Here is an 18,459-nt window from a genome sequence, read left to right on the forward strand (position 1 = left end):
CTGATCTCTCTGTTTCTAGCTGGTGCTGGACATGTGAAATGACGCCAAGTTGTAAGAAGTGATGCTAACTTGCACGAACTAATGCCGTGTATCGTCAAGTTCCAATCAAGTAGTGGACAGTCCCCTCTGGCTGTTTCGGCCGCACTACGTCACGGATTACAATGAACGAGTCGAGTCCAACAGTGTCGCTTAGCAGTGCACCGCGATTCCTGCTAAGCAGTTTTCTTATCGGCAGCGCGAACCTTCATGTAACTCGCCATGTATACATTTGATGCCGCGTTTCGCCATGCGCCTTCCTTAAACAGTAAGAATTATGCATGCGCAGTTGATCGTAACGACCGGTCTGCTGTGACCAAACGCACTGTCCAAGCAGGAGAGCTTGTGGTGGAGTGGTAAAGCATTGTGTGGGCCAAGGTAGGCTATATGGAAACTGGTAGTGTAACTGTATACCATATATTTGCGTGCATCCAGTAGTTGGAGGCTCGTTGCCACCATCATCATCTATGAATATAAGGGACAACTAACAGCCAAGAAAAAATAAAAAAAGATAAAACACGCCATCCCACACGGGAGCGGTAGCGACGTCGCGCACTTGCCCTACATAGCGCAAAATTGATTTTTTGAATGCTTAACTTTGTACATGCAGTTTGAAATAGGCAATTTTAGTGCAATTTATGGCGTGCTCGTTGTGCGCGAGAAATAAAGTCCTACCAGAAGGATTGAAGCAAGGTTATTTAGTTAGCTAAATATTTCTCATAATTATATGGTGGTTTTGGGCCGTTAAACCCCACATATCAATCAATTAGCCAAATATTATACTTGCAAGGTACACCATAAACTTCGTAGGGGAAATTGTGACAGAAATCTTCACGAGCATTACACCATAATAGCTCGAAAACTCACATTGCCAAATCGTGGAAAACCACTGCAGGGAGGCTGCAGCCTTGATTGTATCACTTCGGCAACCGTAGAGTACAGCGTCTTGTTGCTTAGCATGTCACAGTCACCGTCACCATAGGTGAGGGCACGTCGCCGGTGCGCCAGCGAAGGCAGTCACAGGAGCGGCTATCAACACATTCCTTGAGCTGTGTGCGTTCCGCTGTGAAATGTCCCGTCAGTGAGCAGCACATAAGCGAATGAATGAACTATGTAAGGAACGGACGAAACGACCATGCAAAAGTGAGCGATGCCTCGTTGACCCGGCAATGCGCTGAGCCGATCACGAGCTATTGCAGATTGCCTGGATACCACCAGTTTATGTGAGTGAACAAAAGAAATCAGGCAAACAACCTATTAAAGAAACGAAGTGTCCGAGTAACCAAGAAGTAAATTTAGAGTTACCTTTGATCTATAGATAAGAAATGATGACTATTTAAACAAATATATTAAGTTTTTTGTTTAGGTTATTTGGCCCCTCGCCACCTAGTCGCGCTTCGATCTTCGACAGGCGTTGATGCCTTTGGCAATAGGTTTTCGACACTTTTTGTTCCAAGTTTCGCGATTGATTTAATTTGACCCTGACATGGGATATAGCGAATCAGGCACGCATTTGTGGAGCCAGTTTCGAGGCTACACGCCATGACGTCATCACAGCACGGATGTTTTGTTCATGCTTGTTTTATTGGTGCCTGGTTAAAACTGATTCCGCTCTTTAAATAGAGCTTGAAACAACGTTGTCGTCTCCGGCTGTTTTGTAGTTTTCTGCTAACGTGGCTCCATTGTCATTTCGTAGTTCGAGTGGGTGTTAAAGTCGATGAGAGAAATAGTAAAGCAACATTTCTCTGATGCTAGAAAACTCGCATTCGAGATTCGGTGCATTGGATGGTGTGCCTTACTGTAAGCAAATAATTCAGTTGTGGTCTTGGCGTGCCGGCACAAAGTGCCTTCTTATTTTCAAAGATTCTTTCTGTTGTTATATTTTACGCATTATCAATTTCTTCGCTATTTCTTGGGCTTTCCTTGTCGGAACTTAGAAGAGCTGACAGACCAGTGGTGACTATTACCAAGCAACACACTGAAGGGAAGGTACATAATTTTTGCAGCCTTATTATAGGCAATAAATAAAATACTGATATAAAAAAAACTTTGGACGATGTAATAAAAAATTTTTGAAAGCATTTCCTGACCAAAACTGCAAAAAATTAAAGAGCAACAAATCTACGAAGTAGGCCAGATATAACTTCTAATTGGCTCTATCTGTCTTTTATATATGTAGCATTTTTACTCGAACTACCACCCATAGTTCCTGATGATATCTGTTTTCTCTACTACTTGCATGTTAGCTAGGTGAACCAACGCAAGCACCTACCATTTTTTACTGTTTCTATACCTCATATACAACGGAGACAAAGTGCCCTGGGTAGTGCCGCCGGTAGAAGCATTTCTTTCTATCCCAGAACATTTCTGTACATGTACTACGGCTCAGAGAAAGGCTACATTTTTCGTTCCTGTTTCAAGGCCCTCTGTTGCTGCGTCTCAGAGGACCCATAGCAGACTTGGTGAAGTTAAATTATTTGCTGCCGGATTTTTCACTATCCCGTGAAACGGGGCCGGATCTACGTCTAGACGAAACATTATTCAACTCGATCTTTAGGCAGAGTATTCTCATGCGTCTTAAATCACGCTATCGATACGGGCTGAACTTCTCGCAAGAATATTTAGAAAAACCTTGCTTTGTTTCTTGTGTGCCGGTACGTGCGTGTCTAACCTAAATGCATCATTTGTTATAGCAGCGTCTATTTTTGCCGTGGCTGTACTACGGCTCGAAGAATGAGTTTGCTGAGAATGCTTCGTCACCTTCAGTTGGGCAGTTGTACTTGTACGCAAAATAACACCTGCATTTCTCGTGCACTTTATACGATTAGTAACATTTCCTTAGCCAATGGCAGCTCAAGATTGAAGTAGGTTCACTTGTCTTTTTCTACTTTTGCAATCTAAGTAACCAAACTATTGTTGCCTTCATCGTTGTTCTGAAGCATACTTGTTGCTCATGGCTTAAAGCACTTAACGCCAACCCCTAGCAGTGCCACTACGGCACTTCAGAAACAGGAGGTTCGATTACAAAGAAGTGTGGATTGAGATGGAAGAATGGCTTGTAGTTCTTCATGACTTGGTGCAATATTTTACCATCGGGCCATTGCTCTAGTATAATTCATGTCACTTAAATTGATTTGTTTATAACTTTTCTTGGTCACTTATCCCATGCGCCCGCTGGCCAAGAGCCGAGTAAGATGAAATGCAGTTACGCAACTACGAAACCTGAAAAAGCGCGTATCACGGGCATCTAGTAATTTCCGAATGTCGAATTACTACTGTTTCGTTTTTCAAACCGTCACTAATAACAACATATAGATTTTTCCCAGTACCAGGGTTATTTCGGTAAAGCGATTTTCAAAGGCTGGGTCTGACATGTGCATTACTTTTGGCTACGCTGGATTGACTTCCTGCTTGTTACGGCAGTTAAAATGCCTTTTCTCTGCAGAGAATTATGAATAGTTGTTTCCTCCTTCAGATGCAGGGCAATGAAGAGCTGGTAAGAGGATAAATCGTGAGCTCGGTGGCTTGGTGGTACCCTCTCTTGCTCGGCACCAGAGGGAGCTTCAAGTTTACAAGCTATTTTTCACGCTATTTTAAGGTAAATTTTTCAATTACTTTTTCGTCCTTCTGCCCGCGTTGTTAGTCACGGTGGTCTAGCTGGTAATGCACTCGAGTGCTGCCACGAAGGTGGCGGTATGAAATCCAGGCCGCGCCATAGACATTTTCGTAGAACGCAAAATGCTAGAAGCCCGTGTACTCATACATAGGCACACTGTAAAGAACCCCATAATGTTCAAATTTTCGGAGCCCTCCACTACCGAGCCTCTGATAATCATATCTTAATTAGAAAACATTAAATATTGTTCATTTTAATGCGGTGTCAAGCATTGTTAGCATTGTTATGGCCCGAATTTTGTGCTGTGCTGAAAGCGCGCCAATTTCACATGAATCACATAAATGAACGACAACAACAGCTTTCTTTGAAGTGCTACGCACTTAAAAGGGAAAACTTTCGCAACTGCGGCTACGTGTGAATGAAGGCTTAGTCACTGCTGCTTATGATGAACTTCTGCACAGATAGTTGGCAATTGCAATAAGGGTGCTCGCGAGGTTTGCAGGGGTTAGTATAACACGCATAGCTAGGTTTCTTGGACCATAGTTGACGTCTTTTTGATGAAATACAACTTTGAAATGCTGCAGATGCATGCCGAAGCCCTTGAGTGGGGTACGCAATTACAAAGTGCCGTTCTCGGCTGCGGAAACTATCGCGAAAACACCGGTTGCCATAGAAACGGCGATGGGAACGACCTGCCTTCTTCTTTTTGTTAGCAAAGTCTCAGGACAGAAAGAGAACTATAGCGCTACAGGTTGCGGATCTAGCGCAGAAAAGCTTCGTGTGTAACGAAGAATAGCAAGAAAACGGTTGCAGGTCGGGTAAAAACAGGAGCCCTTAATAGCCGAGCAGGGTCGGGTAGGAAGTTTCGGACTTCTCGTTCGACGATAACGAGAAAGCCGACGCGTAAGCTGGGTTCGTGAGGCAGTGATGCCAAATGTTGTTTAAAGCAAGAGATTTTTTCCTGATATGCCATCGAAGTGTCGAGTAGACAGACCAGAATAAAAAAATTGTGAAGAAACTTAGAAGCCCCACAAACTCAGATGAGAAAAAAGCGACAGAGAACTCTAAACCGCAGCGAATCCCCCATCTTGCTCTGTAATGGCACGTCCAAGTATTTCATTTCGAGCAGCATTCATCTTTTTGCCACGAGATGCATCTTGTTTCCAAGGGCTGCCGCCGTTTTGTGCAGGACAATAATTAGTTTTTTCACCCCTGTGTTCGGTATGTGATTATTAGTAGGGCAGTGGGGGGCAGCGGGAGATACCCAGCTTGTGTTGCCAAAACGCTTGCGTTTACAGCCCATGGGTTTTCTTCATTTTTTTCTTGACAAACATAGCGTACTTGGGTATATATACGCTTCTGCTTACAAACACAACTTTCAGTCTTATGCAGGCTCACTTCAAGATGCGCCCGTGGTTCAGGACATGAATGCTTCACAGGCATCGAAAGCTTCACATGCTTTTCGGCGTGTTCAGTGCATGGTGATTATGATTTGGTGTTAACTCTGTTCGTTCACTTAATCAGTATAGATTTTTACCCGCCACGGTGGTAAGCTATAGTTATGAGGCTTGGCAGCGACTGTTGGTTATGGTGCAGGACTGCTGATTGAATCCCTGCCGTGGTGAATTTTGAAGGAAGTTCCAAAAAATTACTGATGTTATACAACTTAGCCTTATATGTGGTCGTTCCAACTAGGCAGAAAGCTGCGTGATAACCTCTCTATTGTAACGACCCCAATGTTGTAACCCAAGTGCCCCGCGCAAGTTGGGCTAAGTGGTCATGAGGCAGTCGTTCTAAATTTAAATATTTCAATGGGCTCGATGCTTGCATAAGTCCATTGCAAGAACTCATGCTTGAGAAACGTAACTTTGACACAATTCAGATATAGGGTTACCAACGTATTTTGCAATCTTTCAGCGTGTGTTTTTTGAGGCAGAGGACTTATGGTCCACATTTTGCAGCAAACTAATACAACTGCTGAAGAAATATGTTACTATGCATTCAGTGTAAAAAAATAATAAACCGTGTTTTTTTTCTGATGTGTGCAAATTCACAACGAAAGGCTGAAGTGCGTGTATAAATGTGCTGTAGCAATAACACTTCACTCAACTACCGGAGCCGAAAGGAGCAGTGACATCAAATTTCAAACTCGAGATGTGTCGTTAATTTGATTGCTTGGCATGCAAGAGTCTTTTTTCAGGCAAAGCATAAATGACGTCAGTTACGTAGAAGTTATTCTACTTCGAGTGAAAAAGAGCCCAATATCTCAACAGCGCGTTTAAAATCATGCGACATCAATGGCGAAAAATTTCAAACAGTATGCAGAATTCATTGATTGATTGATTGATTCATTGCTTGATTGACTTGTGGGGTTTAACGTCCCAAAACCATGATATGATTATGAGACACGCCGTAATAGAGGGCTTCGAAAACTTCGACCACCTGAAACAGGATGCAGAAGCTGGAGATCAAGGAACCAAAACAAAGATTTTTTGTCAAAAGATATACCTACATGAAAGACAGCTAATGCTTTCTGCAAATATAGAAAAACAAGCAAAAGTGAAGAGAAGATCAATTCAGCTCCGCAATCCGATAGAACTACTTTAACGAGAAACGCTGTAAATGTTGATATGTTTATTCAATATTTCATATTGATATTTTCGGACAGCATATTCGCTGGTACTGCTGCATTTCTTGAATGAATGATATAGCAAAATAAAAAAAAAGCCGCAGAAGGAAGCACTCACAATGACTGCTAGCGGTCACCACGTGTGCATTTTTTGTGTTCTGTTTTTTTAACTAGATTACTTATTAAAATCAACATTCTCTTGCCCAATATTGCGATTTAACTACTTACCTTCCTATTAGTTTTACCTCAGCCTATGAAATGCTAGCAAAAATATAAATGTAAATGACATGAACTGTCCATTGCAGGAACTGGACACCTCTAAATATATCCAGTCTTTATATAATTTTTTCTGTACCCTTAAGAAGAATAATTGAATTGTTGCACAATATTCAGGAATTATATCTTGTGACAGTGGTTTGTCTCCTCGGGAGTGGAAAATCGGGGCTGTTAATGTCATCATTAAACCAGTAAACACAGAACTATAGTGAACAACTACATGCGCATTTCCTTAAAATCAATAACTTGCAAGGTTTTTGTCGTATACATTAGAGTCAACCATTTAAATACACGCAATCAGTTTTTTTTTACTTTTGTCACAGCACATATTTTCTAACGCTCACTAACACCATACTCACACAGCTGAGTTTCAACACTATATAAATAACTTCATCGAGCAAAATAAACAAGTTGACGCACTTTTCTTCGACTTCAGAAAGATGTTTGATTGATTGATATGTGGGGTTTAACGTCCCAAAACCGCTATATGATTTTGAAAGACGCCGTAGTTGAGAGCTCCGGAAATTTCGATCACATGGGGTTCTTTAACGTGCGCCTAAATCTGAGCACACGGGCCTACAGCATTTCCGCCTCCATCGGAAATGCAGCTGCCGCAGCCGGGATTTGATCCCGCGACCTGCGGGTCAGCGGCCGAGTACCTTAGCCACTAGGCCACCGCGGCGGGGCTCAGAAGGGTGTTTAATACAGTATATAATTGCATGAGAAATAATACGTTAGAATTCTTAAACATGCCTTATGAAACCGACAATTGAACTTGGAACTATAAATTTTCATGTCCTGTTCCAAAAACAAAATAACTATAAGATTACAGCTAATTCGGGTTGTAGTTTACATCGAAACCTGAACAAAACGTGCATACCCCCCCCCCCCCAAATATAACATTTAAAGCCAATAAAATGTTCTTTTTTTTGTAAACTCTTGAAATCAGCAATAAAGAATTTTAAAGAAACACACTAGTTTCACATATTATGACTATATTTTTTTACGTTTCCCTGATTTGGGATTCTTACCAAGACTATTAGAAGCAAGTAACAGAAAACTTGGAAATTAGGCTGCTTACTTCGTATCCATAACGACAATCTTGTTCTAAATGCCACTGTGAAAAGCATTGGTGGACTATGGAACAACTACAAGAAGGAAACGTGTGATCCAAATTCTTTCATCGTAAATTTTGTAATCGAACAGGCCTTGACAGTTACACCTACTAGTCAGCACCCTCTTATGCTTTCACAAGGCACGCACACTCCACGTCTCTCCAACTGTTCGTCTGTAGTTTTTCGCTTCCTAAGAAGACGAATATATAGCAAGCGAAACAAGGGCCTGAGTATTGTCGCCCACAAATCTCACACAAAATGCCTGTGGACGTAGCTCTGCCGACAGCAATCGAACTCAGCCTCAGCGGAGGAATTCTCACTCGTAAGCCTAGATTATATATTTTTATTTTATAGACAATACCTTCCAATCCTACTACACAGTTTAGCGCTTCAGAAGGCATTTTGTTGTTGAAAGACAGGGCGCCACACTTTCTTCACTCCTTTAGAATATGTTCGACGAAGTCTGATATCGATCAGCATATGCCCTCTGGAACTCGCTTTCACCTATAATGCAACTTTCTGGGCACTTTCCACTTCACCAAAACTTCTACGTGCCGATAGAGTGCAAAGGTTTGTGTGTATGTGTGCTTTTTTTTCATTTTTTTCTAAATGGCTGATGCGTAAAGCTTGATCAATCCTAAAATTTGTATCTCGACAGCAATCGGTCACAGGAGCCAAGAGTGCTACTTTCCAGAGTTTCGTTGTGCTGGAACTTCTCAATTTGAAGTATTTGAAGGATTTGGTGTAAAGAACGGTAGGCTTGTAAAGCTCATATACCAGAGTTCTTGAATGCTTTGGTGATGTGCAACACAACAGTCGAAAACATGACGCCCGCTCCTTTTGTATTTTTGTTACCAAAGTCGCAAAGCATTTGCAACGACTATGCTCTTTAGGGCAGTATCAGAGCTTTCTCTGATTTTATTCTCTCATGATGCGTTTGAAGCTTACAACGAAAAAGTTTTGTTACGAACAGTCAGTTATGAATGAATGAACGCTATTTCTGACCGATAACGCTCCGCTTCCATGGATTGATGAAGGAAAGAATAGACGGATGGATGGATGAACTTTATGGAGTTCTTCAATATGTTCTTTCGCACATTTCGGGCAGCTCCCATGTCGCAACAGAAAGACGAAATCTCTCTGTTGCGTCGTGAGCTCATTGGACTGTCCATAACGTTTATTTGAGTGTGGAGCTGCTACAGCCAACTTCCCATTTGAAGGCGTGATGACTTGACCACAGTGACTCTAAACAAACACAAATCTACCATTACTTGCCATGTAACTCTAATTTTGATATTTTACTCTGGCCTTGCTTTAGTCACAAGTCTTCACTTCAATTATTTCTCTTTCGCACCTGAACAGACTTGCGCCTTCTTGTAGTAAGTGCTTCCAGTTTTGTTTTAAATAGATTTTTTAATTCAATTGTCGCAACATGCTCTGTTAGCACTAAAACACCTAGTGCATTTGGCGCTACCCCATTTAAACTGCGGCCCTTTAGAGATTATTCTGATTAAAAGAGTCTAAATTCGTTATTATGAGTGGAAACCGAGAGACGTTCTTTAGCGAGTTTCGAGGAAGGTGCAACACTCAAGCTTTATGAAACGAGCTCGAAGTGATATGAAGGTGACAACACGAGCTCTCACTGGCATTATCCTCCTTCACCGTCTTCATTATCTAATATTACCAATCGTTCAACTATTGTTTGGCCACAGGTGTGCTTTTGAATATTCACTATACACTATCGATTCGTCAGCATACAAAGTGAACAGTTTGAGTTCCATATTTTTGTATTCTTCTTAGGTGGTAGGCTTAATCCCCACATTCATAAAGGCCACAACAAGCGATTCATTCGGTTTCGGAGGTCGAGGATTGATAGCCCACATGATGTAAATGTGGAGGGCTCAAATCGCGACACTCCTGGCAAATAAGGGGTTCGATACCTGTTATGTCTGTAAAGCCGCTTGTGACTTCCGATGATTTATTCAACTACAAGAAAAGTGAACAAGTTCAAAAAGGTAGCTCCGACATTGGACTCGCTGCTCGCCCGCATTCGACACAAGGCTCACGCTCGTGCCACACCATGAGTACCATCTCTCAGGCACTTCATTGTTGTCGTTTTCTAAGGTGAGACGTCAATAACAATATTCAGTTAATCCCATTTCGCATTTACCATGCATTTCAAATGGAGCCTACAGTGTATTCTTGCAAACACTTATAAATATTTGCACTAATGTTTCCAATTATCCCCGTTTACAACGCTCTAATCTTGCAATATTCCGAATTCCCAAATGATCAAATTGTGAGACAATAATTTTTTACCCATTACATCGTGTTACACAACGTGCATCATTAAACACGTTTTTGTAGGTATTTACTAAAGCATGCTTGTATTTGTGAACAAAAAATCACGTCTGCAGAATTCTTGCTGAAGCAGAAATGAAGCTTTGTGGCTTCACATAAAAGTGGCAAGTATTCATTATTAACTGCCAGCAAAAAATGGCATACTGTGACAACGTTTTCTTCTCCTTCTAGATGTTCTACATTGGCTCAATAGAACGGTAGTGTCTTAGGATGCCTCATAAATTATTTGGCTTCACTTAAGATGCAACCATCTTCTAATTCAGATTTGAGTTGCTGTAGTGTAATTGTGTTTTGTTGGTATGTGTTGCTGTGGTGTTTTATAGGTGTGACATTTCTTCTTCTTCTTCTTCTTCTTCTTCTTCTTCTTCTTCTTCTTCTTCTTCTTCTTCTTCTTCTTCTTCTTCTTCTTCTTCTTCTTCTTCTTCTTCTTCTTCTTCTTCTTCTTCTTCTTCCTAATATTATTATTATTATTATTATTATTATTATTATTAATATTATTATTATTATTATTATTTGCATACACAAATACACAAGGACAAGGACACAGAGGAAAGAGGGAGAGAGCAAGCTGGCAACGGCCACCTGGAGGGGCACAACGCCTGCTCACTCCTCACGGGAGGAGGGAAGAAACAGAGGAAACAAAGATTAGAGGAGAGAAAGAGAAAAGAAAATGAAGAAGAGAAAAAATGACGAAGACTTCGATGAGTATAAGTAAAACATAAATAATAATAATAATAATATAATAATAATATTAATATAATAATAATAATAATAATAATAATAATAATAATAATAATAATAATAATAATAATAATAATAATAATAATAATAATAATAATAATAATAATAATAATAATAATATAATAGACCGTCCATAAACGGGTGGCCAGGTCTGTTTGGTTCATAAATGTAAGGAGAGCTCGGTGGGCCTGGTCGCGTCAGGAAGCACTACCACTCAGAAAGAGGTAGTCGTCTGTAGTCGCGCACTTAAGTCCTAGGAATTTATGTTCCTCAATCAGCAAAGACCGCTGCGTAGCAAATGTGGCACAGCGCGCTACGAGATGCTCATCTAGAACAGGTAATTGATACAGAGTGATGCTTGAAGTTGCATTCAACTGAGAAGAATACGTTTTAGAATTTGGTTCAACATGTTCTTATGCTGGTGTAAGTGCCACCTTGTAACCTTAGTTCTAGAGGCGAACGCTAGAGGTGCAGCTGTTATTTTAATTTCAATAATGCAAGTAACGAGACGCACGCTCACCGTTCCCAACACAGCGACCCCGTTTATTAGTATACCATCATTTATGTACATAATCACATAGAGCGGGCCCCAGACCCAACACAGATGGAGCGATTAACATCCCGTGCCCTCTACAGTTATCATAGTAGACTTGCCTGAAGTCAGGGAGGACCCGGTGTTTCTGTGCCTCAACTTACGCCTTTGTACGAGTTGAAAGTCGTCCTCAGACCATACATCACTGCTGATCGAGCAGACACTGGTGTCGCCGCTGTCCATGGTGCACGAAGTTTATATCGCTCTCTGGAGACGCCGCCGCCGCCGCCTCCATTTTCGGTGAGGGCGCGGAAACGTTTATTCTTGCATAGGTTCGAGAACGAGCCGTAGATACAACGGTGCACGCAGAAATAGTAGGAAACTAGAGCATCGGCAGTCACAATGCCAAGCAGACACTTCGTCTTCCTTCGCCGACCATTTCAGCAAGTCGGTATGGGCCTACTGGGACCATGTCCCACATAAGCTTGCGGGAGAAAATGAATCGTTGTCGCCATTAATTATCTGACGCGCTACGTCGAAACAAGGGCCGTACCTAGGGGCCATGCCACCGTGATAGCGAGGTTCTTCGTTGAAGATCTTGTCCTGCGCCATAAAATCCAAGAGTTCCTCATCACTGACAGAGGTATGGCTTTCACTGCGGAGTTAACCAAGGTTATTATTGGCATACAGCAAGACAAGCCACCGCCAGGTGATAGCATACCACACACAATATGAATGAAGCTTTGACTACAATGAAACTTCGACATGAAGTGGAAGGGTTCATTCACATTTGCTAATAAAAAATGCAAACCTTATGTGTACGCTTTCGTTTATGTAATAGAAGGAATTTCTTAAACGCACGCAATATTAGGTAGTAGAAGCGTAGAATTGCGCCAGACGTCAAGACATGTGTGATGCCACAGAATAGGTGTTTTGAAGGCCCACCCATTACAGAGCGATCGAGCATATGTTCGCGTGTTGCCTTACGCACGCGTAGAAGGCCCTTCACGGATTCGCAAAAAGAACAATTATGCCATATATGGCACTTAACAATTCTACACGCAGTAGACATTCTGCGATAGTTTGAAACGGCCAGTGTACGTCCTGCAGTTCTTCATTCCCTCACGGCATGATTGAGGCAACAGGGGACTGGCAGCTGACACACACTCCCGCACAACTTCAAGTTCCTTGTCGTCAGATTGAGTCAACGTGGTTTATAGGTGGTTGGCCAGTTGCGCGACCTCGATGATATTGAGGAAGGCGTGGCGCACAGTTAGGCAGCACATCAAAAAAACTTATGAAAGAGTGAAAGCCTTGCAGTTTTTCGCCGAGTCTGCAGAGTAGCTAGACCTGCCTTTTCCGTTAGCTAAGTCAAACTAGTGTATGAAAAATCAAAATACATGTAGGGGCTTGCTTTTGAATTTATTCTATTAGATCGGTTAGAACGCGTTTAGGGGGATCGAAGACAGAACAAGCATGATCTGTTTTGTGGCTCAATTGTGTTTTATAAGCAAGTAATTTCACCGGTGGAGGTGCATGTGTTTTTTCGCTTAGGATAGCCTAAAGTACAGTTAGTGGCATTAGTAGCATGAGTTATGTGAATGGCTCAAGTGAGGTCGCTATAGAAAGTAATACCTAAGTATTTAGCACTAAGTTCTGAGGAAATGAAGCTGCCGCCAAGAGAATACCTGAACGCCTATTATAGTCATGACGTCTATTAAAGTAACCCTAGGATGCATTGTAGGAGTTTGATAGTGTTTAGTATAAGAACCTTTCAACATTCTTATAGCAACTTTGATCTTGACCCCAGCCCTTGTGTTCAAATGTTTAAAAATAAACAAATAAAGGAATAAGCGAATAAGTCGCGTGAAGCGGAATCATTGCGGTCGTCTATGTTGGAGCCACGCATAAAGCAAGTCGGCGTACCTCACTGTAGATAAACGTGCTCCTTTGCGCTACGATTCATACACGAGCAACGCATTCTCGAACAAGAAACTACGCGGTTCCAAGAAAACTCAAGAAGTTACGTGTGAATAGAGCACACCATTCGCGGTAAGCGCTTCCCATCGCCGCCACCGATCACCGCACGCGTGCCCCGGGCCGCGGAAGCAAAATCTGACTGGTTCCCACGACCACCACATGGCCTTTCTTACGGCGGAGCTTTGATTGATTGATTTGTGGGGTTTAACGTCCCAAAACCACCGTATGATTATGAGAGACGCCGTAGTGGAGGGCTCCGGAAATTTTGACCACCTGGGGTTCTTTAACGTGCACCCAAATCTGAGTACACGGGCCTACAACATTTCCGCCTCCATCGGAAGTGCAGCCGCCACAGCCGGGATTTGATCCTGCGACCTGCGGGTCAGCAGCTGGATACCTTAGACAACAGACCACCATGGCGGGGCAACGGCGGAGCTTTGAAACTGTGTTAATATAGTAACGTCGACTGAGGGCATAACACTTACTATACAAAAATACTTCATCGGCACGGCGAAGTTCCATAGCTTGGGCATTATTTCACACGTTATATGAAGTTTAAAGTGCTTCAATGTACTTAAGGTATAAGAGCGTGAAAAAACACAAGGCAGACAGGAAAGGGGCAGGACAAGCTCTGATTTCTAACAAAAATATACCTGAGTGCCATGAAAAACAGTTAAAAATGACTTGTAAAGACACGAAATATCATCAACAATCACTGAGCCTAGCTGCTCTGCGCCGCACCGCGGTGGTATAGTGGCTAAGGTAATTCGGCTGCTGACACGCAGGTCGCGGGATCAAATCCCGGCTTCAGATAGAGGCGGAATTACTGTAGGCCCGTGTGTGCAGAATCGGGCGCACGTTAAAAAACCCCAGGTGGTCGAAATTTCCGGAGCTCTTCGCAACGGCGTCTCCCACAATCATATGGTAGTTTTGCGAAGTTAAACCCCCCATATCAATCAAGCCTGCTATGCCGACCCGCACACCTCGAAAAGCATAGCCCTATTTTTGACAGATAACTGATGGCTTGCTTACGCAAGCGTTCTTTTCAAGCACCATCTGAGCAGCCTCACAGATTACACGCTCGTGTTCTCGTTTACGCTTGTCCCGTCACTTTCCTGCCCACCATGTGTTTTTTTCGTGCTATTTAAGTATGCTACACGAACTATAGCCCAATAAGCCACTTCGCTTCACAGTAATTTTGCTCTGTGGACATCGGCAGAAGCACGTGATCTGAAAAAAGCTGATAACGCGCTTATGAAAAGAACTGGGCTGCGCAAATTTCAACAATCATAGTTATTAGAATTCGAAATATCCCGTCAAAAAGACACCAAACATGGAGACCGTAGGGGGAGAGGGAGAGAATGTGAACTTCTTCCAGCTGAAATTATTTCATGATTTACCTTTTGAGGGGGTAATAAAATGTTTACACGCAGCAACCACCAATGGTGAAAGTTAGGCGTTCGGCCCACAACACCTCCCCCCCCCCCCCCACATAATATTAAATGCCTCGCAAGTCCATCGCCACATCTGTACTGTTGGTGAAGCTGAGTGTAGCGTGCCTCCTTACAAATATGGAACGTAAATATGACTTTGTCGACTGTACGAGGTGTCAAAAATAGTGCAAGTCTAATGTGCAAGTCCAATAGAAGACTTGGAAACGAGCATAATATAAGCTTCCCATAGAAAATGCGAAATGTTTATAGTGAATTTATGCAGAATTACAGACAGACTATACGTACAAATGCGCTTTTTATTAGGTGTAAAGTATTCCCCTGCGTGTACAGTTTGGGACTCGGAGGTAAATGCGTTCCTTCGGCTCGGCCGCCTGGTATTAAAAGCGCTCGAAACTTGCATACGCGATGCACAGTAAGCGCGAAAGCACTCGGTTAAAACAAAATAAGCCTTTCACAAAACGTTGGGATCCTCCACAAAACTTGCACAATAAAAAAGAGGTCACTGATATAAATGTTGCGACAAGGTTACTTGTACTCGGCTTTCTCATGAGACAATCGAGCGCGTGTGCACTTATACGAGGATCAATGCTCCGGATATCCTAGCGGCTAGCGACAAAGCAAACTTTCATCGCGGCTTTGGTACTTTCCACTGCTTGCATTTCACCCGTAGCCACTTACAATGTAGCGATACTCAAAGCACCATTTTGAAAGCCCACAACATTGCGTGGGCAGCTAGGCGGATCCGTGCAAATTCCGATTGTGCGTCACTTTCTTTTTTCTTTCGTGGGTTGGCAGGTTCCTCAAACAGGTGACGCAGTTCTGGCGCCCTGCATATTCACTTGGGCATCATGGCGCGTAGGAGGAGTGCATACAGTGATAGAGGCTGAGCAATGCATTACACACGCTAAAACGAACAGTTACAGACATTTGCAGGCTTCGACGCACGCAGAGCAATAAGAAGCCCACTTCTTTATTCTGCTTCAGCTGCTCACACCACGTACTGTATCTCAATATATTTCGACTTTTTTGTGCGTTGTTTAGCTTTCCTCGCTTTATATCGCCGAGTAAACCCAGTCTAAGGTAACATGATTATTATTCCCTATACAGTCAATTAAATGGGAAAATACAAGAGCTTCGTACCCCTAACGCATGTACTTTTAATGGCCCGATGAAAACGAATCGCAACTAGTTTGCGCCACGAACGAATCATTTGCGAGTGCTCAGAAACACAGCAACTTCTCTTCATCTCTCTCTTTGTTGTTGTGCAAGCTGCCTTTGAAAAATATATTCATGCAGCAAACAGCAAACACTGATTTTGTATGCTGCGACAAGATAAATAACCGTTGCTCGATACTCTAGCCCGGCGACAAATCCTGCACAGTCGGTGAACCAAATCCCGTATTATCAGAACTGGACTTTTATGCATTGATTGGGAGCTCTCATACGAAAATAACGTTACAGCGGCAGCCTTCTGCACCATCGTTACATTTGCTGCATTAGAAATGTCTCGGAATAGTAAAATGACGAGTTGCATGCGGATACCAACAGAGCGTAAACAGAGACACGAATAAATTCGTTTGTGCTGTCTGGTTCGTTTATCTTGTGTTCATATTTACACGGCTCGCCGTCTTTTATGATGAATCTGTGCAAGTTGCACACATTTTTCTGTCGTTCTCCAAACAAGTTTTCAACACTATCGGCGAACTAGCCAAGTTTCTTTTCGTGCGAGCCATCAGTATTGCTTGAAAAATGCGCATCATTATTAAATCGGATGATTTTTTTACAAAGTCGTCATGAGTATATTCTCCAAACGAGTTTCAACTCGGGCAGCGTGTCCAAGGGAACAAAAGCAAGAATTGTTATTAACCTTACAGAGGAAACAGATGCGAAGAAAAGAAAATCAAGAGTATCATCAAGAAAGAAAATGAAATCAAGAAAGAAATTCAAATCAAGAAAATTAAGAGAATATCAAGAGTAAGAAAATCAAAATCAAGAGAAGATAAATTGCACTGAGAGAGATACAGAAAAGGAAGGATAAGAAAATACAGGGAGCTTAACTAACGTTGAGCCTGGGCAGGTACCCTAGGCAAGGGAAGCTCGGAGGCGTGGCTAGGATTTTGGAATACGTTGCCGTAGCACCATCTCTGGTAGGTCACAGCGGTGACCTGCAATAACTGATGGGAAAAGGCCAAAAAACCCTCATGTTTGACAAAAAAAGCTAGTTATAAAAAGAGACTTGTGGTTCTATGCAGCCAAAGCTTATTTGCCATTCTGTCAAAATCACTCTGTCACTCTACAAACCACGTGGCTTCCCAGTGTTCACTATTTCACAATGAGGACTCACGTGCTTCCGAAAGGCGCTGTTCTTTCGGGAATCCGCTCGCTTTGTATTGCGATATTGAGCATAGGTAAAAATGTTGCAGTAGATTCCAGTTACGTAAATCCGAGTGGCCTTTCTATAACTAGCCTTTTTTAAGAGATGTTTTTTTTAACCTATTTCCCGTTGAGTCATGACAGGACGTCATTGCTGCCAACGAGAGACGTCTCCAGCTACAGATGCCCCCACACCATGCCATCGGGTCCAGAAAAGTACGCATACAGAAGAGGAAAACCGCTGTTGTTGCTTTGGACGGGCAAGAGTGTTGTGCACTACGTTGCCAACATTTATTTAAAGTCGTCTTCTACCCAATTTGGACCAATTCGGAGCAACACGCAATCGTGTCGTGCAGAACTCCTTTGAAGGTGTTTTCAACTGATTCGGAGACGTACAGTTTAAGACTTTCAGTAACGATGAAATATAGTAAAAAGTTTGTAACTGGTGTAATTCAAAGCATGATTGCGCTCAGCGGCGTCGTCTATTTAAACTGTAAGTTAATAGTCAGGTTGAGGTCTGCTTGGTTGCATATAATCACATTTTGCAGCACGCTGATGAGACATACCCAAAATGATGCAGCGCCTATAGCGCAACACAACTGGACAAGCGAGAGTTCTGCTTCTGTTTTGTAATGAGTCGCGTTTGTTTGTGTCTTAGTAACATGCTGCACATATTAACCTAAGTCAAAAAGCGATGGTGAGTGTTACACAAGCGATTATGTGGCCCAACGGCAATGCTCCATTCCAGATGTGATTAGCTGCAGCCGCAGCGAATGAACAACCGAATGCAACCAAGGGCGAATCATTCGTGCCCTAGTTTTGCATTGTCATACCGTGCTGTGAATTGCTGTAATAATGATCTGCATCTCTTTTAAATATATGCACACGCAAGGTTGGATCCTTTCAAAATTTTCTCGGTAGAATCAGCGCTGTGGTCATTGCCGTAGTTGGCGCAACGACTTGTCAGCCAATAAAACACCTGGTGCTTTTCTCCTAGCTGAACCGTCATACTACGCGAAGGATAAAATGGAGTTATTATACACAGCTGTACACACTGGTCAATGCAATACATTGTTTGGGACCCAACCATAACTTGTTAATGAACGTGGCCAGTGCTGGTGATATTGAAGTAAATATACTTCCGCAGAACAGACCGGCTGGCTATCCATGAACAGTAAATAGCACCTGTACTGTGTTTGATATTCTTTTTGACCTCGTCAGTTTTAGCGCTTCTTCTTTCAGTGAAGTAAATATGCTCGACTAAACAATCATCATCACCATCATCATCAGCAGCCTGACTAGGTCCACTGCAGGACAAAGGCCAATCCCATGTTCCGCCAGTGAAC

Source organism: Rhipicephalus microplus, chromosome 7 (assembly GCF_043290135.1).
Source record: "Rhipicephalus microplus isolate Deutch F79 chromosome 7, USDA_Rmic, whole genome shotgun sequence".
In the NCBI taxonomy this organism is placed as follows: Eukaryota; Metazoa; Arthropoda; class Arachnida; order Ixodida; family Ixodidae; genus Rhipicephalus; species Rhipicephalus microplus.